Consider the following 12,899-nt stretch of genomic DNA (forward strand, 5'->3'; position numbering starts at 1 on the left):
ATCAATTTAAAATGAACGTTTAAAAAATATGTTATCAATTTAAAATGCAAACTAAAAATTTTGAGATATAAATAAATTATGAAACTATATAATTAGAATGAGAATTTGAAAATAAAATAAAATGACTTGTGTAAAGAAATAAATAAATAGATTTATACTTAGCCGAATAAATATACAAATTTTTCGCACGAATATTTTTTATATATAAGTTACAAATTTTATTTATTTATATACACTATTTGATATTGAACTATTCAGATTTTTAAAGTCGAATTATAAACACGTAATAATATTCGTACGACATTCTAAAATAAAAATAGAAAAAAAAACAAAAACAAAAAAAAAAACATAAACATAAACAAAAAACATAAACAAAAACAGAAAAAAAAAAAAAAAAAAACGGACCGGACCGCCCCCCATACCCGGACCGGCCTACCCATGAACCCGGACTGCCCTGCCCCTAAACCCGTGACGGACACGGGTATAAAACGGGTAGGGCAAGTTTTTTGAAAAAAAAAAATCATGATGCCCGATCCGTTGTACCCGTCACTCGCCACAAGTTTTGCCCGGCCCGCCCTGTCCGTTAGCACAACACTAGCTTGTTTCATAGAAAAATTTAAACTTGGGAGGATGGGGCCAATTGTATTTTTCTATAAACTGATTCGTACAGTCAATCGTCTGGCATGCAACAAATGGTCTAAATGGGCGCTTGAAAACAACGATCATACATATAGATTGCACAGTGAATTTGGTGCCTCGCTGTTGGCGGTGTGTATAGCAAGTCAATTCGACTTTTTTGGATGACTGAATTAAACATGTTGTATCTTATGACACAGATTTTATGCCGCACAAAATTTAGTCCCAAAAATTTTCATAGTATGATACAAAATCGAAGGAAAAGCATTGAGGAGACTGGAGAGAGAACAACAGCCAAAAGAACTCAAGAATAAAAAGCTAGGGACAATAGTGGAATTAATTACATAAATGAATGAATAAGGAGTTTAATTAATTTTAAATCAAAGCAGAAATGTTAGGACATGACTTGTATGGTTCAGAGTTGGAGAACGAAACAATTACAATAGAATCTAAATGAGCGTACAATGATCATGATCTCAATCTCCAATAGCACGCATATATGACTAATAGCCATATAAAGAACTGGATTTTAAACGGGAGTTAATTTTAATGATAATTTTGATTAAATTGATCATTTATATATAGACAAATTAGCCACATTAAATATCAGGTTGTTTGTTTACCTCAAAATATATATATATATATATATATATATATATATATATATATATATATATATATATATATATAGAGAGAGAGAGAGAGAGAGAGAGATGGGCTACGGTGAGTTGCGAAATAAAGTGACTATTTTACTTCACGCTCATATTTTGCGATTTTTAAGTTCAAAACATCGATCCGAACCGTTCATCTTGTTCTCCATATTGAAATGTGCTTGGAGACCAAATTTTACATTTTTTGGAATTTTTTTACTATTTATTAAGCAATTTTGAAAGTCGCTGATCTGATGGTCCAGAAAATTTTACTGTTTTTACTGTTCACAGCAAAACAGTAATTTTCAAAAATGCTTAATAAATAGTAAAAAAATTCCAAAAAATGTAAAATTTGGTCTCCAAGCACATTTCAATATGGATTAAACATCTAACGGTTCGGATCGGTCCTTTGGACTTTCAAAATAAAAATACGGCGTGAAGTAGAAACACGTTTTACTTCGCAACTCACCGTAGCCCACCTCTATATATATAAATATATATATATATATATATATATATATATATATATATATATATATATATATATATATATAGATATATAGAGTTAGGCTGGGGTGCTATGGATAGCATAGTGGCCTCTATGCTACGGTTCAATATTCGAGTTTTCAAAATCCAAACGGTCGATCCGAACCGTTCATCTTATTCTCCATATTAATATCTGCTTGGAGACCAAATTTTACATTTTTCTGAATTTTTTTACTATTTATTAAGTATTTTACAAAATTGTTGATCCAACGGTGGCTGCACAAAACAGTAAAACCGTTGGATTAGCGATTTTCAAAATGGCTTAATAAATAGTAAAAAAATTCAGAAAATTATAAAATTTGGTCTCCAAGCAGATATTAATATGGAGAATAAGATGAACGGTTCGGATCGACCATTTGGATTTTGAAAACTCGAATATTGAGCCGTAGCATAGAGGCCACTATGCTATCCATAGCACCCCAGCCTAACTCTATATATATATATATATATATATATAGTAGGCTACGGTGAGTTGCGAAGTAAAGCAACTATTTTACTTCACGCTCATATTTTGCGATTATAAAGTTCAAAACGTCTATCCGAACTGTTCATCTTGTTCTCCATATTGAAATGTGCTTGGAGACCAAATTTTTCATTTTTTGAAATTTTTTTACTATTTATTAAGCAATTTTGAAAGTCGCAGATCTGATGATCCAGAAAATTTTACTGTTCACAGCAAAACAGCAATTTTAAAAAATGCTTAATAAATAGTAAAAAAATTCCAAAAAATGTAAAATATTGTCTCCAAGAACATTTCAATATGGATTAAACATCTAATGGTTCGGATCGGTCGTTTGGACTTTCAAAATAAAAATACAGCGTGAAGTAGAAATGCGTTTTACTTCGCTACCAATTCGTTTTTAAATTTTTAAATTTCAAAACGTTGATCCGAACCGTTCAAGTTGTTCTCCATATTAAATTGTGCTTGGAGACCAAATTTTACATTTTTCTGAATTTTTTTACTATTTATTAAGCCGCTTTGAAAACAGCTGATCCAACGGTGGCTTCTGATTTTACTGTTTTGTTAAGCCACCGTTGGATCAGCGATTTTCAAAGTGGCTTAATAAATAGTAAAAAAATTCAGAAAAATGTAAAATTTGGTCTCCAAGCACAATTTAATATGGAGAACAACTTGAACGGTTCGGATCGACGTTTTGAACTTTAAAAATTAAAAAACGAATTGGTAGCACCAAAACTCAGGAACTACCACTTTGATCTTAGCCAACCTCTATATATATATAGAGAGAGAGAGAGAGAGAGAGATGGGCTATGGTGCATTGCAATGCATGAACCCCCTTATGCATTGCACTATAATCACGGATTTAAAGTCCAAACGACCGATCCGAACCGTTAAATGTTTAATCCATATTGAAATGTGCTTGGAGACCAAATTTTACATTTTTTGGAATTTTTTTACTATTTATTAAGCATTTTTGAAAATTGCTGTTTTGCTGTGAACAGTAAAAAACAGTAAAATTTTCTGGACCATCAGATCAGTGACTTTCAAAATTGCTTAATAGATAGTAAAAAAATTCCAAAAAATGTCAAATTTGGTCCCCAAGCACATATTAATATGAAGAACAAGATGAACGGTTCAGATTGGTCGTTTGGACTTTAAATCCATAATTAATAGTGCAATGCATAAGAGGGTTCATGCATTGCAATGCACCATAGCCCATCTCTCTCTATATATATATATAGAGGAGGGTTAAAATGCACCCCTTTTTTGTGCTCCTAACATGCACCCTCCCCTCATATCTTCATTTTCAAAGTTCAAATAGTTGATTCGAACATTCCAACGTGTTCTTCATATTAAAATGTGCTTGGAAACCAAATTTTACATTTTTTGAAATTTTTTTACTATTTTTTCAGAATTTTTTAAAATCATCACTTTGCTGAATTTTTTATTATTGTTTAGTTTAATCAAAAATTCTTGAAAAATAGTAAAAAATTTCTAAAAAATGTAAAATTTGGTCTCTAAGCACATTTTAATATGAAGAACACGTTGGAAGGATCGAATCAACTATTTGAACTTTGAAAATGAAAATACGAGGGAAGGGTGCATGTTAAGAGCACAAAGAGAAGGGTGCATTTTAACCCTCCTCGTATATATATATAGGAATTGGCTAGCATGCAACCCATAGATAGCGTTTATATATGCTACGGTATTTTTGATCGTATGATTGCTTTAAATCTCGTGCTAAAAATTGAGGCGCTGATTCAAGTTAACGGAGAGAACATTTTGGAAATCACGCTCTCTTTCTTTCTGTTATGTCTAAACCCTTCTCCCCTCCCGACCAAACCATTTCCCCAACTCTCGCTAGGGTTTTTTTTTCCGGCCATCTCTCCGTCGCCTGTCAGGAGCCGAACAAGGTGAAATTATGAAAATTGGAATTGATTATGACTTGGTCAAAATTGGCGAAGGAGTGGAAGAAGCCAAGGGCAGAAAGGGCAGTAACTCGGGCAGTGATGTAAATCAGAATGTTTCAATGACAATGGGGCCCGTTTGTGAAGTAGTTGTTAATGGAGATATCAACTGGCCAGTGGGACCCAAGGTGCATGAACTGGATAATGGAGCGAGGGAGGTCACTGGAGATGTTCCTGAATAGACGGTTGGAGAATTTGTTAGAGCGGCAAGCCCTCACACGCTCTAGCTGATGTGGCTCCGTTACACATAGGCGGGTGTTAGGCGTGACCAAATAAGATGCTTCCTTTTCCAGAAGCATCGCCTATATATACTAGATGCATCTGTTAGTTCAATTTCATGATTTGAAGAACAATTTTCTAGTAATTTTCCTATATTCTCTTTTTGTCAGAATCACAGCTTGGCCGTTGTATCTAGTTTTGGATTAATACAAACTTGATTTCCTTTTGATATTAGCTCTATTTCTCTATTCTCTGAGTGAACGAATTGAGATCGTGACAGTTTGGTATCAGAGCATCTCGATTGTATCTGGGAGAACAAGTTATCGAGATGGCAGCAAGCACTAGAAGTAAATCTCAAGCTGAAGTAGCTCTAGAGTTAGAGGCAATGAACGATCGGGTCACCCGATCTGAATCGTCACACCTTGAGATTGGCAGTAAGGTGAGCCTGGTGGAGAATCAGTTGGGTGTGCTAGCTCAACAGCAGGCTAACACCTCTATGCAAGTGGATGAGGTGTATCATCAGTCGCTGGCTCACGGGCAATCGATTAACAACATAACTCACCAACTGACTGATCTTCAGATGTTGCTGAGGAGATATTTGGTGAGGCTTGAAATTGGTGATACGAGTCAGGTTGGGACTGGTACGGTACCGGTTGTCAGAGATCGGGTTGAGGTACCGATTGTGGAGGAAACACCGACTAATGGTACTAGTGGTCCTAATGTAGAACGGGAGGTTTTGAGACGAGGTGGAGAGCAGAGGCAAGTTGATAACCAACAGATTAGGTATAATCTGCCCCGTTATGATTTTCCCAGCTTTGATGGTACCGAACCGACTGCATGGAGGGAGGAGTGTGAACTGTATTTTGATATGTTTCAAACTCCTGAAATTTTCAAATCACGACTGGCCACCATGCATTTCAGTGGGGAGGCAAAAGATTGGTACCGATGTTATAAGATTGCAAATCCTCAGCCTCCATGGCCGGATTTAGTGAATCTTGTGAAGGAAATTTTTGTTGGCAAATCTGATAAACCGGTTGACGAGTTCAAAAGAGTACATCAGACCGGTAGAGTAGAGGAGTACGTTAAGAAATTCTTGCAAGCAAAGTCGAGACTGACTTATATGAGGCAAATTGTTAGTGAAGAATTCTATGTTGAAGGGTTCATATCTGGATTGAAAGATGAAATTAGGCACACGATAGAGATGTTTAATCCTCTGACTGTGAATGAAGCTGTCAAGTATGCCAAACAAATTGAGTTGTTTTTAGATAGTGCCTTGAGGAAGCCTAGTTATTCACACAGACCATCTCAGTTTGTCAGTACAAAAACACCATTGATTGGAGGAAGCAGTGAGGGGAGATGGAAGGAAAAGGCACCACTCATGCTCAAATCAGCACCATCGGTCAATAATGGGTTATCACTTGACCAAAAGAGAGCTATGGGGTTATGCTTCAAATGCAGTGAGAAGTGGAGTCAGGGGCATAAGTGTGCAATTAAAAAGGTGAATATTATAAGTGGTGCAGAAGAGGAAGAAGAAGAGCAAGTGTGGCAACAGGAACAATTTAGAGAGTTACAGATTATCCAAGAGGGTGATTTAGAAGGGGAGGTGCAGGAAGAGCAAGCGGTGGTGAATTTATGCACACTTCACAACAACCCAAACTCCAAAAGCCTAATTTTTAAAGGGGAGATCAACCAGTTTCCAGTATGTGCATTTATAGACAGTGGAAGCACACACTCGTTTGTAAACCCCTATTTGGTGTATAATTTGGATCTGACAACCAAGAAAACCCCTACCTTGAGAGTAAGCATTGCTAATGGGGAAAAGATGAGCATTGATCAGTTGTGCCCAAATCTGAACTTTAAGTTGCAGCAACATGAATTTGAGTATGATTTGAGGGTACTAGATGTGCAAGGGTATGACCTACTCCTGGGAATGGATTGGTTATCAAGCATGAGTCCCATGTTTTTAGATTGGAAAAAGGGGATCATGAGAATGAGGAGTAAAGGAAAGCCAGTAAGCCTAGAAGTAGAAGAAGTGACATCTGCAGTCCATATGTGTGAAAAGGTACCCCAGTTTGAAAAGGAAGGGCAAGATGGTCAATTCATGATGGCACATTTATTCAGTATAAAAGGGGAAGAAGGGGAACCAAGTGTTAATCCTATCTTACAACATGTACTAGAAGAGTACCACTCCTTATTTTCTGAACCACAGAACCTTCCACCCAAAAGGTCCATTGACCATCAAATTCACCTAAAACCCGATTCAAAACCCATCAGCTTGAGACCTTACAGGTTTTCATTTTTCCAGAAACTAGAAATTGAGAAAATAGTTAAAGAGCTTCTTAAGCAATCTTTCATACAACCTTCCATCAGTAACTATTCCTCACCCATCTTGTTAGTAAAGAAAAAAGATCAAACTTGGAGAATGTGTGTAGATTATAGAAGGCTTAACCATGACACCATTAAAAACAAATACCCTATACCCATAATCGAAGATCTATTAGATGAACTCAAAGGAGCCATGATTTTCACAAAGTTGGACCTAAGATCTGGGTACCACCAAATCAGGATGCATGAGAGAGATGTACCCAAGACTGCCTTTCACACACATGAAGATCTTTATGAGTTCAAAGTAATGCCTTTTGGGCTTACTAATGCCCCTGCCACTTTTCAGTCCTTGATGAACACCATTTTCAAGCCTTACCTAAGAAAATTCATTCTAGTATTCTTTGATGACATTTTGATATACAGCAAAAGTCAGGAGGTTCATATTGAGCATGTGAAACAGGCCTTGGAAGTGTTGAGACAGAATCAGCTGTACTTAAAAAGAAGTAAGTGTGAATTTGGTGTTGCTCAAATTGAGTACTTGGGGTACATCATTTCCCAAGAAGGTGTTGCCACTGATCCTAGTAAGATTGCAGCCATGAAGGAGTGGCCAGTACCTACAGATGCAAGGGCATTGAGGGGATTTTTGGGGTTAACAGGGTACTATCGAAAATTTATCAAAGGCTATGGTGTCATTTCAAAACCACTCACAGACTTGTTGAAGAAAGGAGCTTTCAAATGGAAGGAGGATGCTCAGTTGGCTTTTGAATCACTCAAAGAAGCTATGACTCAAGCTCCTGTGTTGGCACTACCAGATTTTAGTCAACAATTCATCATTGAGACTGATGCCAGTAAAGAAGGGATAGGGGCTGTACTAATGCAGGGTAGGAGGCCACTTGCGTATTTGAGTAAAAAAATTGGGACCAAAGAATCAGTTGCTTTCTACCTATGAGAATGAGTTCTTGGCTCTTCTCACTGCCATAACTAAGTGGAGGCACTATTTGCTTGGGGGGAGATTTGTGATAAAAACTGATCATATCAGTTTGAAATATTTGCTTGAACAGAAAATCAATACAGCTAGCCAGCATAAGGGCTTAAGCAAATTGATGGGGCTTGATTATGTGATTGAGTATAAGAAGGGGGTTGAGAATAGGGTAGCAGATGCCCTATCTAGAAGAGAAGGAGTAGAGGAGGTAGAAACAGTAGAGTTGTTGGCCATGACTGAATTGATACCTCAATGGGTGCTGGACATACAAAAGAGCTATGACGGAGATGAATGGGTAGAGGGATTGAAAGCCAAGATGAAAGAGGCAACTGACAACCACCATGAGCACAACCACCTCACTCAATACATGCAACTCATAAGGTATAAAGATAGGATTTGTGTGGGAAGTTCAGGAAATTGGAGACATGTAATCATCAAAGAATTGCATGCCTCTAATTTAGGGGGACACTCAGGGGTTACAGCCACATATCACAGGGTAAAAAAATCATTTTATTGGCCTAAACTGAAGAGTGACATTCACACCTTTATCAGTCACTGTGACGTTTGTCAATTGAATAAAACTGAACATATACATACTCCAGGCCTATTACACCCTCTCCCAATTCCTAAAGAGGCATGGAGTAGTATTGGAATGAATTTTATAACAGGTTTACCCAAATCAGAAGGAAAAGAAGTGATTATGGTGATTGTAGATCGATTAACGAAGTATGCACATTTTCTGGCATTATCACACCCCTACAAGGCATCAGAGGTGGCACAAGTATTCCTAGATACCATTTACAAGTTGCATGGTCTACCAACAGACATTATATCGGATAGGGATCCGGTTTTTACCAGTAAATTCTGGTCTGAATTGATGAGTAAACTGGGGGTAAAACTTAATATGAGCACCGCATACCACCCCCAATCGGATGGGCAGACGGAGCGTGTTAATCAATGCCTAGAGAACTATTTGAGATGCATGGTTTATGAAAAACAGAAAAACTGGTTGAGATATCTTGCATTAGCGGAGTGGTGGTACAATACCTCATTTCACAGTGCCATCAAGATGACTCCTTTCAAAGCACTTTATGGGTATGATCCACCGCAATTGGGCTTGGGAAGTATACCTAAGAGTAGTGTAGAGGCAGTGGATTACCTTCTGAAAGATCGACAAGGTGCCTTGCAACAATTGAAAGCCAATTTAATCAAAGCTCAAGAAAGAACCAAACAGTTTGCCGACAAGAACCGTAGCGAGAGAAAGTTCAAGGAGGGGGATTGGGTATACTTGAAACTGCAACCGTATAGGCAGCTTACAGTTGCAGGCATGAGGAATCAGAAGTTGAGTTCACGTTACAGTGGTCCATATGAGGTACTGGAGAAGGTGGGGGACTGTGCCTATCGTTTGAAGTTGCCACCAGGTTCAATGATTCATTCAGTGTTCCATGTGTCGCAGCTCAAAGCTCGAGTAGGTGACACTCAGGCGATATCTCCTAATTTACCATTAATAGGACCAAAGGGCGAGTTACAACCAAGGCCCCTTGCGGTCTTAGCACGAAGAATGGTGAGAAAGAAGAATGCAGCGGAAGCGCAATTGCTGGTGCAATGGGCAAACCAAACTGAAGATGACGCTACCTGGGAGGCTTATGATGACATGGCGCAAAGGTTTCCAGAATTTATTCTCGAGGTCGAGAAAATTTTGAAGAAGGGGGGAATGTCAGGAGCCGAACAAGGTGAAATTATGAAAATTGGAATTGATTATGACTTGGTCAAAATTGGCGAAGGAGTGGAAGAAGCCAAGGGCAGAGAGGGCAATAACTCGGGCAATGATGTAAATCAGAATGTTTCAATGACAATGGGGCCCGTTTGTGAAGTAGTTGTTAATGGAGATATCAACTGGCCAGTGGGACCCAAGGTGCATGAACTGGATAATGGAGCGAGGGAGGTCACTGGAGATGTTCCTGAATAGACGGTTGGAGAATTTGTTAGAGCGGCAAGCCCTCACACGCTCTAGCTGATGTGGCTCCGTTACACATAGGCGGGTGTTAGGCGTGACCAAATAAGATGCTTCCTTTTCCAGAAGCATCGCCTATATATACTAGATGCATCTGTTAGTTCAATTTCATGATTTGAAGAACAATTTTCTAGTAATTTTCCTATATTCTCTTTTTGTCAGAATCACGGCTTGGCCGTTGTATCCAGTTTTGGATTAATACAAACTTGATTTCCTTTTGATATTAGCTCTATTTCTCTATTCTCTGAGTGAACGAATTGAGATCGTGACATCGCCCTCCCGTCGTATCCCTCCTACCTGCCTGCTCTCCAGTCTCCTCTAAACTTGCACCGCCCTCTCAGAGTTTTCTTCTTGTTTGGATCTCCCTCTCCGTCGGAAGAAATCCTTCTCTCATGTCTCTCTCGCAGTCGCCACATGTTCGAATTACTAGATGGAGAAATCATTCTCTTCTACATTTTCTTATTTTCTTGTACATCTTGAGTTTTACTTCTTGCTGGGAATGCCAAAATTTCATTATTTTTTTTTCTTATTTCCACAGGTTGAGTCTCCTCTTGCATTAAAAATTATGTCAGGGAGTTCCAATATGGAACAATTAGAGGTAAATTGCATTTTTTGCTTACCCCGTTGTGCTTTTCTATTTTTCATTTTTTGTTCTTTGTTTGAGGAAGGATTGCCCATTTAAAGTCTATTTTCGTTTGATGCATAATATTTTCGTTTAGAGGATCCAAATTTTGGCAGTGCGTGCTCATTAGTTATCTTTTTGAAAAGTTGGCCATTGAGATTACCAATGAAGAAATTGTGAACATAATCAGTGTTTGAATTGCTTTTACTAGAAATGTGCATTAAGCAAAAATTGCCAGCCTGACGATTGATTCTTCTTCATTTTTAAAACCTTTTAAGAATAGCCTAAGTTATGCTCTTGTCAGTTACTGAATTGTGTTAATCATCCCAAAGCTGCAAACTGCTAATGATTAGATCTATAGTGACCTGGATAGGTGTGCAATGACCGGTTTATTATATAAATGTGAATTGATATTGTTGTATCAAATTTATTTGTAGCAGTGATTAAACAACAATGGAGGGGATGCATATGCGGAGCCATCATTGCAAGAGATGTTGAAGCCATACTGTTGTCGAGCCCTATTGTTATTGTTTAAATTGAATGTATTGTAGTGCTTGATATATATTTTTTCGTGTTTATATATCGGAATTATTACTTTAATTTGTGTTGCCTTGTGAATGGCAATATAATTTGTAGCATTATAATCAACAATGTAAAGTGTAACAGTTTGTATTAATCCTGTTATGGCAGTTTGTATCCATAATCAACAATGTAAAGTATAATTATTGTCAATTCTATCAAATCTGTGATGCTTCTGCTATATATTGTAATTTATCCTGAATTTGTGTTGCTTGATATTTGAAGTTGTTGGAAAAAAGAATTTTCATTTATGTGAAAGTGTTTTATTTGTTAATTTATCCTTTGTTATTTTTTTTGCAGTGTTCTATTTAAGTTTGTGTACTGTTTTATTTTGTGCAGTGTTCTATTTTAGTTTGTGTAATGCTCACTTTCAACAGGTTTGCAGAAATGGCACAATATCTCCACTGTGCAGTTTTATATTTTTGCTGGCTGAGATTCAATAATTACTTAAAAATCATTAAAAATTCCAATAAATTAGAAATTTTGGTCAGTGCTGCTTGGCACATTGTGTTCTATCTGTGGGTGCATTTTGGGGACGATTTAAGACTTGTAGCAAGGTTTTCAAATTTATTCTCATTTGACTGTTTTTTGGAGCTGGTACTGTACCAGTATGTACATGGATTCCACCTCCCTTTGTTCTGTGTGACAGTGTGTATGGGAGTTGGCATAATCATCAGAGGGCTGGTTTAGATGCTCTACACAGTACATGAGACTCTTCTGCACATTGGTTCTTATTTTGAGGTTTCGAGTTATATGCTATATTCAGAAAAATCAACAAGAAATAATGTAAAAAAGGATCCAAAATCTTATAGAAAATGAAGACAGCTATTGTCAGCACTTGCATATGTTTATTCAATTTAGTCCCTACTTATGCTCCTATTTGCAATTATATCCATGACTTTGGTTTTACTGCCACACTTTCATCTCACAATTTCACACATAGACCCATACTTTTATCTATTTTTTTTTGTATCTTTATTATACTTTTATAAAAAAAAGGCACATGTGAAGATATTCATATTTTCTTGTAGAAGGTTATGGGATGCTGGTCTGTCCTTGAACTCAGTAGTTCAGTCATGTTAAAAACATGCTTGGCATCCTCTCTTTTCATATTTTTATATAATCAGAAATCATCAGAAAAAACAGAAATCATCAGAAAGTGTCTTATACATAGGGACCCCTACAAGAATATGAAGACAACTATTGTCATAGACCTCGGTCCATATGACAATTTTGCACATACACCCCTACTGTTATCTATTTTTCACATAGACCCCTACAAGTACATGGAGGAAGAAGAGAAGGACGATAAAATATAGTATGAAAGAAAAACAACTATTTATTTTAGTTTTGATGTTGGATGGATCTGACAAGGTGAAATATATGATTGGATTGGTGCAGCATTTTCTGTGTCTTTTTTTTTTTTTCCTTTTCTAGCTTTCATGACTAAGGATAAGAGGATAAGAATGTTTAGTTCAGATTTGAGTTTTTTCTTGTCATCTTGAATAGATGTAATATTTGTCATCTTATAAATATTTTATGATTTGGTTATCCATGCTAAAAAGGCAATTTGAGTTTTATAATGCCCTTTGTTTGGTCGATGTATGCATTTTCAGTTGTTATGCATTTTTGTTGACTTTCTGGCAAAGAACATTTGATGTTTTATAATATTTAATTTTTTTATGTCAACTTGGGCAGCTCTGGATCTGATCTAGGTAATATTTTATTTGGTAGCTGTGTATATATTAGCATAGAATGAGAACTATTATTAAAATAAAATCTAATTGATGTTACCTATGTATGGGTCCTATACTGGTAAAATATATTGACCCATGGATTGATTTTTTTCTATTTCAATACTTTATCTCAAAATTGACATTAATTACAATATTGATTCAC

General features: G+C 36.7%; 1 long non-coding RNA gene across 1 annotated transcript in view; it reads left to right on the forward strand.

The window, feature by feature from the left end:
* The window catches only part of LOC144554268 (uncharacterized), a 54,820-nt gene that overhangs the window by 17,125 nt on the left and 24,796 nt on the right, over nt 1-12,899 (forward strand). The window lies entirely within an intron of this gene.

This window comes from Carex rostrata, chromosome 5 (genome assembly GCF_964058835.1).
Source record: "Carex rostrata chromosome 5, lpCarRost1.2, whole genome shotgun sequence".
In the NCBI taxonomy this organism is placed as follows: Eukaryota; Viridiplantae; Streptophyta; class Magnoliopsida; order Poales; family Cyperaceae; genus Carex; species Carex rostrata.